The sequence below is a fragment of the Lytechinus variegatus genome, chromosome 2, assembly GCF_018143015.1.
Source record: "Lytechinus variegatus isolate NC3 chromosome 2, Lvar_3.0, whole genome shotgun sequence".
NCBI classification, from domain to species: Eukaryota; Metazoa; Echinodermata; class Echinoidea; order Temnopleuroida; family Toxopneustidae; genus Lytechinus; species Lytechinus variegatus.
In genome coordinates this window covers 9,565,499-9,578,774 of record NC_054741.1, presented here as the reverse complement: position 1 = coordinate 9,578,774, position 13,276 = coordinate 9,565,499, and the positions used below count along the sequence as shown (strand labels likewise).

Sequence of the window (13,276 nt, the reverse complement as noted above, 5' to 3'; positions counted from 1 at the left end):
AAGACGGATTGTGCCATTAGGCAAGTACTTGGCTAGGGCTGAAACATCACTTAAGACACTTAAAAGCAGTTACCATTGAATAACTCAATGCAAGAGACCTTTCATAGACTTGTTTTTGATCCCATGGAGTGTGGTGAATTCTAATGCTGCAATTAGTACTCTCAAGAGCTAGTGGAAATTTCTACTTATGCCGATCTTTTTTTTCATTTTTCACCCCCACCCCCATCGCAATGATTTTCTATTAGTTTGTCTAAGGAGATTGTTCACTTATGTCTATGAAGTATCCTCAGTTTATTCCCTTTCAAGAGATTTGAATGTTAATTTAAAGAGGTCTTGTAGATACCGAATTTCATACCAAGTAATTATGTTTGGGGAGATTAAGGTGGTTTTTGGTTGGAGAGAGAGAAGGCTGTGTTTGAATTTCTTGCTCTACTTTAAATAAAATCTGTTTTTAGCACAGGACTTGTTTCGAGGGTGAAATGATCTTGCTCAGAGCAAATTGTAACACAATGTTTGTGAAGAAGATAACTATGTACAGAGTATTCAGTGTCCAAACTCCATCCCGTTTTTCACCTATTTCACCTCCTTTCTAGTCGACAAGGAGCAATTCAATCCTGGAAAGTGATAGCGCAAGGGGAGTCAATGTTTACGGTGAAATTTGCATATCGGTTTGTTACCACGGCACGAAAATGAGCTTTGTAAGGTAAACGGCAGGAGGTTGTGTGTCGGATACCCCAAACTCATTCAATTTGAATGCAGTGCTTCAGAGCGTTTCGTAAACCAGCGCCATGATCGTCTTACCGCAATGCGTCATGCCGCTCAAACACTTGTTAGCCACAATACGAGAAACAACGACCAGATATCGCCTTACCGGTGCTGGCGAAACGGCCCTGCAAAAGAATTGGGTCTAAAGATGTGAAATTTAAATCAGACAGTTTTGCTGTTCCAAGCACTTGTTCTGCTGGCTTGGGAGAGCACAAACACTTCTTGGTTAGATTGACAAAATGTGAGAGGGATGACCCCTAGAATATTCACCACTTCATGAAATCTGCACTCCTGCCCCCTGCAATTGTTCGATGATGCTGTGCTCAATTAACATTACATTATTTATCCTAGAAACACGTTTTTCAAAAACGTTAAATTCAAACTAAGTTTGTGTTCAATTAGTCTATTGTGTAAACCCTTCTCAAGAGGAAAGTCGTCTGGATATGCAGCTTAAATATGACTTTGTACACTCCCTTAAGATGTAATTAATGAAATATTTGTCTACCATGATTTAGTGCAGGGCTCCATGTAAAACAGTATTTACATTACTGGTGGAGCTATCCTGCTGAAATATAACTAACTAAATAAATACTATGATCAATAATTTGCCAAGGTGCATGATTGAATTTTGGTTAGAAAATCGTCAATTTCCTTATGTCATTGGTTTTGCACACTCTATTTTTTATAATTCACACATTTTTTTCAAATCATGGGTAGCCCTCCAAGTATTTTATGGAAAAAGCTGATTTTTTTTTTGAATTCCACATTTTTTTCACAGCTTGGTCTATTTTCTCTCTTTCTTTTCTCATTATTTTTATGCTTCTTTCGAAAACATCTTATTTCTATATTAGAGTAACCCTTTAATCTCGCTCGATCTCAGATAGATACATGAGATGGTTTCAGACCGACTCCATCATGCGAATTCCTGAAAATTTAGAGAATTTATTCATGTATCAAAATATGTTACGATTATGTTCTGCTGACGTACTCACCAGCATCAGATGATTTCTGGTCAAATTGTCAAAGTTCCAAATTTGCATGCATGAGCTGCGTAGAGGAAAAGGCGTGGGGTCAAAGATATTGTCAGCTCAGCAAATAAGCAACCAAAGCAGCACATTGTGGCAGACGTTTCCAACATACTCCCTGGGATGGGAAAGTTCTCTTAATTTTATCTCGTAAAAAAACTTTTTAAATAGGTGTTGCAAGTCAAACAACCAGATAAAAATACCTGTTATATTGTAATCAAGGTATATCAGAGTAAATTCCAACTGTTTTCACACTGCCAAAACGGAATATCCATGCCTTTATATTTCATGATGCTTCACTTTCAAAACGCTTCCGGTTTCTGTTCACACAGAACCAATGAAGTCCGTTTTGAGCGAAAGCGTAATATCAAGGCGTGAGACAGTGCAGAAATACGTCATTACCCACCATGCATTTGGCTATCTCTAGCTGTATAAGCATGCTGTATGGTAGTACAAACAACACAAACGTATGATGTAAACAAGAGGCTTGATCATAATTAGTAATACACTTTGTTTTGATTGATATATGTAATAAAACAAATCAACTATTCAGGATAAAATTAGGGCTCTTTTCGTTAAGAAAATTCTCTGTCGATATCGCATTAAAAATATCTTATCGATATATCGATAATTATCAACAAAAGCACATAATCAATACTCATTGTTTATCCATTATAGCGATGTCACATACTCGCGTTGGTCAAAATTTGTATCTGCCACTGTACCAAGAATGCTTTAAAATCCCTGTTCATTAGATGTAAATGATTACATAACATCTTTTAACAAACATATTTAGCATACATGTAAATACATCCTCACCTTTCACGTTATTAGCATTATTTTAGTTTGGATGAAGTTTTATCGATAATTTTGGGGCTTTTTGGACATCATTCTTAGCATTCGATGTCTTTCTCCTATTTGCCAGTTTGATATCGTGCTGTACATATTTAAATGTATAGCGTTGAGGGCAGCAACACATGGCCATGTGCTGCCTTCTAAGCTTACGTATGTTAGTTGGTACTTTGCTGAAATTGAGCTTGTGATGTTTTCTATTCGATCAAAAGGGAGTGCAGTCACAATGTTTGGATTGTCATGATTATAGCGAAATGGGGGTGAGATCGTTTTTTGTAGATAGTAGTAAGTATTCATATTTTGTTGAGATTTTAGAGTATTTTCTGTTGCTGTTCTGTGCAGTTTTAGGAAAAATATGTTTTCTGTGATTTTCTGTTTGAAAAGCCACTTTCAAAAATTTATTTCCGTGAATTCAGTGAAATCGTGGGAAATCACTGTGTCCCAATATAATAGCAGGTATTATCGACAACACGTGAAATGTTATCAATATCACTAAGTGGCAAAAACAAGCGATTATCGGAAAGACTATTGATAAAGACGTTATCGATACCAGCCCTATTTATGATTGTTATTTAACTTATTGCGATTTGTTAATACTGAGAAGTTAATTTTTTCTATTTGTATGTATAGTTTAATTCTTAAACTCGTCTACAAACGATAAAGATGAGAGGTCAGTTAAAGATACCCACGCCTTTACATTTCATTCTGCTTTGTTTCCTTTTTCTTTACACACCAAAAAGATAAAGAGGCATATTTTGAATATTCCTTTTTCAGAACACCTTACACGTAGATTGCAGAATATTTGATCCCTTTTCAAATATGACGCTTTGCTGAGTGTTCATTCCAAAGCGTTTTTTGATGTGAAAGTGGTGTTCATGTATACCTGGTATTCTCAGTTTTTGAGTCAGTCTGAAAGGACCTATTTTTACTTCATTCTTCCTAATTCTACAACCAACTGTAGTTTAATTATCACCTCAGGGGGTATCTCAATTCCATTCTTCATAATAAAGCTCCCCTGACCTCACTTTCACTCGTCATTAGTTGTCAGCAAAATCAGGATCAACTTCAATTAATTGTATTTAATTCCCTCAGCATGTTTTGAACTGAAGGCAGTCAAAGGGGTATAGAGCTGTGTGGATTTGGCAAAGGATGAATTTTAACCTAACACTTCTGTGTCTGTGGAATTGTATTCTCATAAAAATCTTGAAAATCACCATTTTATTTGAGTTTTCAAATTCTAATTGAAAAGTTTTCAGTTTGAAAGAAAATACAATGCATTGATATATAAATTACTATATTGTTCTTGATACAGAAGTAAATGCTAAATGAATACATTGTAAAATGGATGTTAATTTTTTTAACACATTTTTTATTAAATGGGGGGGGGGGGGGTTGGGAGTCCCCCAACTATTGAAGGTATTTGGTGTACTTTATGAGCTGTTAAAGATAATAACTGAAAAATAAAAAAATAAAAATGGGTGCTCAATCTCCCTCCCTTTAATTCTGGTTTGATGTTGTGGATCAATCATTAATACTGTGGTTTTCAAATAAAAAAATAGTATCTGTTTAAAATCTGCTTTTACTTTTTCAGTAGGGTCAAAGGTGGATGGGTTACATGTAGTATGTATGCTCAGCCATTCTTTAATATGGAATATTCTCATTTTTTTTATTTTTTATCTTTTTTTTCTTGGGGGGGGGGGGCTTGGGTTGGTTTCTATTTATTGCAACTTTGGTTCTGAATTGCACCACAAGGCGAGAGTGTCGTTTTGTGTACGGTGTTTACTCATTATTTTTATGGTTATATTTGTTTGATTCATTTATCAATTTTTTTCAATTCAATATATTATTTTCAATTGATCAGTGTTTGTTGATATTTTCTTTAAGTCTTGAGCAGGGACAATAATTCTAGCCTTTTTGGGGCAAAATACAGTTTATTTTTGGCAACATAGGACTCATTTCTTCAATAGTTTTTAGAGATTGTGTCTCTTTAGGTACCAGTAGTTAGATATTTTTTTATTAAACAATATCCAGTAATTGAAAATATTTAACCAAGTGTGTATCGTATTTGCTACAAATAATCAAGCAGTATGAATAGATTTGTGCTAAATGCTTACAGCAAGATGAGATGAAATTTTATAAATGAGATGATGGGAATTGGTAGAGTACCTGCGAAGTGTATGCAATATAACTTCCTTTGGAAAAGACACAACACAGATTGGAGATGAATGCTGCCCTCTTGTGACTCAATTTGTACAGTACACTTAAGAGCCTTATGAAGACTGAATGCACAAAAGCCTCTTTTTTTCAGTTGTAGAGTTACCTTCCAGAATAGCCTAAATGATGTTTACATTAAAAAATATCAAAAACTTATTCTCAGCTATCAGAAATCTAAAGCAACCAAACTTTACATCATTCACCATTATAGCTTTTAAAAATTCTTACAGAAAAACAGATGATTTCGTAGAGATAACAATAATAATAATATGAAGTGGATTTTCATGATACACACTATCTTGAGAATTCAAGATTTTTTCAAGATTTATCATGTATTCTTAAAAATGGAGAACTATACTTCAATTTCTTCTCATGTTATAAAATCCTTTATGAAAATATATTGTGGGTTATTTTGGATTGATATTCATTAACCTCAATTGTTGTTTTCAATGACAAATAAATCTTCTTGGGGGTGTTTCATATTGGTATTCATAAGTTAAAAGCAGCTTAAAGAACAACTGATGAACCTTATTTACATGCTAACCAATTGCTAATGAACATTTTGGTGTATACCATTTACCACAAGAAAGGATCACCAGTCATTCTTAAAGTAGTTCTTAACTTATGAAACACCCACCAGGTGTGGTGGTGATCGGGATTGAAAAGGGATTTATATAAGTTTTATAGATTTTGTCTTTTTCTTCAAGAGTTGAATTGATCTAAAACTATAACACATTCTTTCAAGTAAGTCATTGGACTATAAAAGTACATGTAGATTATAAGCCCGGGAGAAGTTATAATTGATAATTTGAAGTTTTACATCATGTATTAACTTGATTGTCTCTTTCATATGTAGCAGCATTAATTTCAGGAGTTAAGGTCACTCATTTGATAAGTATTTCCAGCGAGATATACACATTTTCATGGGAGTGAAATTTGCTTTTACAGCAGAAATACAGTTTGAGTCAAAATCCAATTCCACACATTGCCCAATGATCCAAATATACTGCTCTCACGAAAAGAGTTATTCTTAAATTTGACTTAACTTTGCCTTTTTTTTATAAGAAATGTTAAATTTAAACCCTGATTAATCTAATGAACTAGTACTTTCAATTCTTGAAGTTTTCTAATCCATTCTATTCTACACTTTGTAGAGGCATATAGTAAGTTCACATCTTCAGGAGATTATGTGCACATGTAATATGATTTGCTTGTAGCCTTTATGTATTGATTTCTGTATGCAGACTTGAATTAAATGCTTATCACTTTTGTGATTCCCATCTCATACAGTTTGCATTCACTCATGGGTGAATTACTGAATTACAATCAACATTGTGGCAGTTTCTTCCATAATTTCAATCTCATATCCATAACTAAGAGTTATTTTTAGAACCACCAGAGTTTCCCTTGCAGGTCATTACCTTTTCACCATCCTTTGGAAGTATATTTAATTATTTCTTCATGCATTTTCATTTTTCTCTTTATTCAGTTTTTGGTTGGTATCCTTTTTTTATCTCTTATTTCTTTTCTCTAATACTCTCTTTGCAGATGTTTGTTCAGTAATCTGCCTTGTTTTCAGATGGGATTGCGTCTCTATGGAGCTATATCTTCTGTTGCAAAGTGCAGGTACAAGGTTAAAAAATACATTCTTATAATTTCTCTTATAAAAAACAGACTCTTGGATTGTTTGGAATAGAAGATTTAATCAAAAGTAATGAAGCATAGGCAAAATAAGGCCTATTGTTAAGTAAAGAATTTTTACTGCGTTTGAATCATTCATGTTGTGCATGTTTCCAATTTTAGAGACCTTGATCTAACATTTAATTCAAACAAAATAATGTTCTGCATTGAATATAAACACATTTCAATTTTTCTTATATTCCCTGTAATACCTTTCAGCTCATTATGAGTGCTTGGGTGGGTGTGTGTGTGTATGTCATGTATAATATATAATATGATCATACTGAATGACTCCACCAATTGTAAAAGTGGCCTTGTCATGCTCATGTAGCTAGAGATATGAAAATACCCATCGGTGTTTTCTATTTTTGTTTTATAATGATGTGCAAATGTTTCTTTAAAAAAACGAAGTAAGATGTAACTAATGAGAGCATGAAATACATGCACACCTTGTTACAACCATTAATAGTAGGCCTAAGGTTTCGAAGGTCATTTCGGCCATTAACACCTCAGATGTCGCCACTGCAACGATATTGAATTAGTACATACAAGGATTTCCCTTTGGCTCTGGCAGTGGATGTTACAAACATGTTGCGAAATGCTCGACACATGTTGATATTCTTTATTTCCGCCCACGTTGTGCGATGCTTTGCATCGTTGGGCTGGATGCGTCTCAGAGACAATGCATGGAGTGCTTTGTAAACAAATACATGTCACCGAAACGTGATTAAACCGAATGGCACTTTGCCAATTCGCAGAACCCCACGATTGATCAAGGGGCAATTAAAACCTATGATTTATCATTTTGCCCTGAATTAGTGTCATCAGCTTTTAAAAGCATTGCGGTGTTTTTCCTCTGCTTTTCTCCCTAACTCTCCCCTTTCTCTCTTGTGGACCCATCACTTATTACCTGTAATCTGGCTAATGTGATACGGAGGTTAATTTTTAGCCATTAGGATAAAAGCGTTTACTTGTTGTAATTGCCTTTTGCTTGTCTCGAGGCCATTCATTTATCCAGTCATCTATATATCCTTTCACTTCAATGTCATTATTTTCATTTCTTTTGCTATTTAAGCATGCCATGGTTGAATTTAATTTGATAAAACAAAAGTATTTTTTAATATGAGGGTAATTTACATTTTGACTGAACTTGACTTTAGATTATACATATAATAAAGGATCCCTGAAGAGTTTTGAAAATATTTTGGTTACTGGTTTCAAAACCTATTACTTTCTGCTCCATGAAGAGTTTACAGTGTAGGTTTGCTACCAGCTACCTTTTACTTAGGATTGAATTCATATAAATATGAATAGAATGTAACAGTAGATAATGCTATATGATGACAGTGAATAGAAGGTTAGGGATACGGGTAATTAGTTTCGAATGGCTTTGCGCTTCTCCACTTCTGGCTTCCTTGTTATTCCAAAAGTTTCAAAATCTTAGGGGGAAAGATCATTTGCATTTGCATGCCCAACTTTGTGAAATAGCCTTCCTGAAGACATAAAAAAGTGTACTTCTGTCGAAACTTCAAAAAATCTTCTAAAAACTTGTTTTATTTAACTCTTAGCTCTTTAATGCGCCCTGAGCTCTCTACAGAGTGGATTTGGCAATTTATAAGTCACATTATTATTATATAATGGGATGGTGCAAGAAACTTTCAAACCAAGTGATTGTTGAAAGTTAATTTCCAAAATCAGTCCTGAGTATGGCAATCAATTCCCAAATCGCACTTGAATGCTTGTCTTGAAGTAATTTTTTTTTGCTGTAGTTCTATCTACTGTAGATTTGCAAAAGAAATGTTGCAAATTTATCCCAAATATTTTCTTGCAACATGTCCTAAAGTGTCAAGCCCAGCCCCTCTCCATCTTATTGTCTGTATGCCTCATGTACATGTATGTCTTCTTTGAGTAAAATAATTTAAGAAAACAGAGGGGAAAATATCTTCAGATATTTTATCATTATCATCTGTAAATGATTGTTAGTAGGGTTTTATTCATGCACGGATGAAATTATTGAAATTTTGAAATGCGATACAAATTTAGATATGTTTATTTTTTTTACCATTCGCGCACAGTGAAAATGCACAATTTAAATTGCAAGGAAGAAACATTTGGGACCTACATCACTAGATAGTGATATCAGTGGATTTTGTGCATGCACAAAGGCATCAAATTTTTATGCTTTAATAGGCGATGTGCATTGTGGGTTAGAAAAAAAATAGACATTTTCCAATTGCAGTAGGATTCTTACACACAGTGCTCAGCAAATAATTATGATTATTATCTATATAGAGTGTCATAGCAATGCATTAAAAACATGTATTTTGGTGTGCATCAATTGCCACAATACGAGAGTGTATTCCCAGAAGGACCGAAATTCGACGAATATCCCATAGGCTCCTGTACAAAACTTGCTGTTCAATGAGACCATAAGTCTGCAGGCACAGACCCTGATTGAAATTTTGATCAGCAAGTGTGTCTCCATGCAAAGACTAGCACATACAAAACTTGCTGAGCGAGAGGGCCTTCAGTACACAAGGCATGAGTAGGCTGCACATTCAGACCCTTAACTCGAGTGAAGGGTTTGCACAGCTGACTAGTATTCAACTGTTTAGTGCACATGCGCGAATGCGCAAAATATACGTTTACATTAAATGCAATGCGATATGCAGCAGAGTATGATGATTCTTAATAATGTCATAATGAACTACATCTTAAGTCACATTTCTACAGTGATCATGTGAAGTGAGACCATATTAACTGATTGTAGTAAGTGACGTGAGTTGCTCAATTAAATTTGTCTTTTTTTTGGGGGGGGGTAGATGATGATAATTATATTAGATGGCCTTATTTCATCGGATACCAGAAATATTCCATGAATCACAGTTTCATGGAATTTCTATTGGAATATTTCTGGTTTCCCATTCAGAGCCATTTTATAATACAATTATTCTGAAAAAAAAACACAAGAAGAACTTTGATTTTGATTGCAATCAAAATCACAAGAATTAAAAAAAAAATTAGAATCGTGGTTTTGATAGTGAAATTTGATATTTCACTTTTTGCTGTGTATGCACATTTTTTCAATAGCTACCCTTATTTTACTTGTAAACTTGTCTTAGAAAATTAGAATGTAAGAAAAATAGAATAGATTGCACTGCTCAAAATAGATTGAAGTGTTGTTTCATTTTAAACAGATTCATGAATCTGGAGTGATAATGATAATAATGATTCAATAAATGTACATGTTACTATTCACATTGGGTTGTTACAATAGACTTCTGGATTGAATTCTTCAAAGGTGACATATATATTTTAGGTGCACACTCCATATCAGTGAAACCAATATATAGAATTGGTTATGAACATTAAATACATACTTAGTCAATAATTTTGAGTTCATGATAAATAAGTATGGTTAGAAATAATTATTAGAAACATAGAATAGATTTGTTATTTGAAATAGCTTTTTCCTTGTGTATCGGAAATATAGTTTGTCTCTGGCAGCCTGTCACATTAGTTACATGACTTTGCAATTGTGTATTCCTTTTGCTTTGCATGGCAGAATTCAGCAAATATGAGCACTCATATCTGTGCCAGTATCTGTGCATGCATAGCATACAAAATAATTCCCCCTTTTCCAGTATCTTAAACGAATCACTGTCACGTCCAAATAATTATGTCATTTCATTCTACGTGCTCACAATGCCTGTAACGGCGATACCCTCGTTGGGTGGGTAGTCACCTCACGAACATCATCATTTACCGGAACATGCGGGACAACGCGGCCAGGCAAGCCCGTTGCATGCAGATTGCTCCCTCCTCCTCCGATCCTCTTTTTACGGTCTACTGACCAAGTTGAATGGGTGGCAATTGGAACACTGAATCATCGCCGTGGAAGCTCTAATTACTCCAAGAGAGATGGACTTTGGGGGAAAGGAAGGAAAGAGAGAGGGAAAAGATTGATAGTAATGAGGAAATTGGGAGTAAAATAGGAAATAGATGGGAGAAGAGCTAAAGTAAGATCAAAATAGGTCAGTAATTATATATTTCAATTATTCACCCCACTGACCATTTTTTTTCTCAGTCCAATTTCAAGCCAGAATTCTTCACCCATTGTCATTTAAGCCATTTAAGGATTTTTTTATTATTTGCTTGATTGTTTTAATGTTCTGCTTGAGAGAGATATCCCACAAGAATGGGCTTAATTCTAAGTCTGTTTTGCTTGAAAAAGAAGTGGATTCTATGATTGCAATAGTGCTTTAACAATAGGGGAAGGCGGGGTAAGTTGTGACAGTTTTTGCTTTTTGCATGTTAGAATTGATATGATTAATAATCTTGTCGAAATAAGTACCTTGCCTTGAAATTTAATTCTTCTGAAATATTTTCCACCTATATATAACTTTCTATCCCCACACTGAAAGTCATCGTGACCTTTGAAAAAAACGATGTCAAATGGCTCAACTTGCCCCATATATGGGGTAAGTTTGAGCCACCTTCTGGGGTAAGTTGAGCCACAAAAACTATGTACAAAATGTATGAGGGGAGAACCAGCATGTCAATTTTTTGTTTAAAGACTTTTCACTTGCTAATTCTCTATAAATACTAACATCCTTTAAAAGGAAAAGAGCAGTCATGTAAATTTGCTCCTTTCAGCCAGCATTTCAATCGATTTTTATGGTTTGTTTGTTTTTTAAGATACATTACCATAGGAATTACCATGGCTCAACTTGCCCCATGCTGTTTGGCTCAACTTACCCCAGTCCGAACTTAGTGCGATAATTTTGTATCCACACATTTATTATGCATCCATCATATAAAAGACTATGACAAGAATGAAGATCCATACCTGGACTAATAATGTTGTTATCATGTCTTTATTATATTTAAAGATGTGTGTGTTTATAAAGCACTTATCTATTTCACACTCTTTTTTACTATTTTGGCTGAAATTCATGTTTTTCCCTCTAAAAAACTACTTTTTGTTTCAAAGTTGAAAACAATGTGGTGGGGTTAGGGGTTATGCTATGGGTCATCAATACATGACACCACCACAATGTCTGACTCATTCATTATTGGCCTGGGGCTGGTGGCTCAACTTGCCCCTATGCTCAACTTACCCCGCCTTCCCCTACTGATTTTTTTCAACCATTTGATTGGTCAGAATGGTTTAAAGTGAATACAAAAGGGTAATCTGTAAAAAAAATGCAGAAGAGATCATAAAGAATCAAGCTTGCAGAGGAGAACATCAGCCTAGCTCTAATTCAACCCATTTTAGTGAGTTTTATTCTTGTGGGAGGGCATTGGAATGACAAACTTTAATGGAAATCTGCGCGTGTGTTTGTGTGCAAAGTCACAAAGTTCAAAATGCAATAAAATTATTGTTACCATTGTCATGATAGTGGGCATTAATGGTCTGTATTGTGAATTATCCATACAATTTATTTTGATCTTCTTTGGTGATGTAACAATAAGTGTACGTTATAACTTTTATAGATGCACCAATGCCCCCAAACTATTTGTTAGAAAAGCTCCATGAAACACATTACCATCTCATTTAGCAAACAGTGCATGTTTATTCCTGTCAAATATATATCACAGGTCTGAAATTCAAATATGTTTACAGGACAAAGTCGCTTTTCTATTGGGCTAAATTTGTCACTTGTAGCACAAATCAGGAAAAAATTAAAAGGGGCAGCAAAATTTCCAAGGTCAGTTCAGTAAGAGGGGTATCTGGAGCATTGAGTGGTCATCCATGCCCATGGCCATGGTAACTTTGGGTATATTTTAAAATTGATGAAATGCACATATTGTGTTACCTTCAACTCCAGAATCTATAACTATAAAATCACCTTCAGCAGATATAAACAGTCAATATTTCAGCCATTGCTATCAGCGTTAGATGTGAATATACTTTATGTCATGAATTTCTTAGATTTGACACATCATAATAAGATGAAATAGATTTTCCAATCAATTATCTTACTGATATAATATGCAATGATTTCTATTCATCAGAAGGGGATAAATGAATAGGTCATCCCAAGTGCTGATCAAAAGAAAATCCCTACAGATTTACGCCTGTGGTTTTAACATGAATAGATACAATTTGCACTACTGGGATAGATAGAAAATCTTGTTAGCTGAACCTGACTACATATACTTCTAGTTGCAAATGGTGGATGGAGAGATTTCCTGATGTCAAATGGAAAAAAATGCTCTCATCTGTGATTTATTGGACCATATTACATAAAGTTTCATCCATTCGTAGAAAATCGATTGTAGTTTACAGGTGTAAACGTAAACAAATGTTTACTGTTTACTGTATGGTGCCAGATTGCTGTAGCTCTAGATCCCTTGTATTATTTAATGGCAAACAGGGTAGCAGTAACTCCGATGTTTATCATCTTTTGGTCTGACGCCGCCGCTGGGGTTTGAATTCCCGACCTCCCGGTTGTGAGACGGACACTCTACACAATTTTTTTTTCTTTTTTAAATCAAAAATCCATATTTTCTTAACAAGGGATGATCATTTGACAAGGTCACCCTCACCCTAATTTAGAAAATTACAACCATTAAACAAGTTATTTGATTTGATAAATTTTGGTAAAGAGGAGTTTTTTCTTTGTAGTATCTTAACAAAATTTATTCAATTATCTGGACTTATATAGGATTAATAAACATTGATGGGAATGTGAGTTCATTTGCCAACTTAATCTGTTGATATTTTCTCTGTACAT

General features: G+C 34.5%; 1 long non-coding RNA gene across 1 annotated transcript in view; it reads left to right on the top strand.

The window, feature by feature from the left end:
* Positions 1–13,276, top strand: part of LOC121407257 — a 45,649-nt gene that overhangs the window by 23,824 nt on the left and 8,549 nt on the right. Inside the window, exon 3 of the long non-coding RNA XR_005968897.1 lies at positions 6,405–6,482. This is a non-coding gene — a long non-coding RNA (uncharacterized LOC121407257). The remainder of the gene's footprint in view (positions 1–6,404; positions 6,483–13,276) is intronic.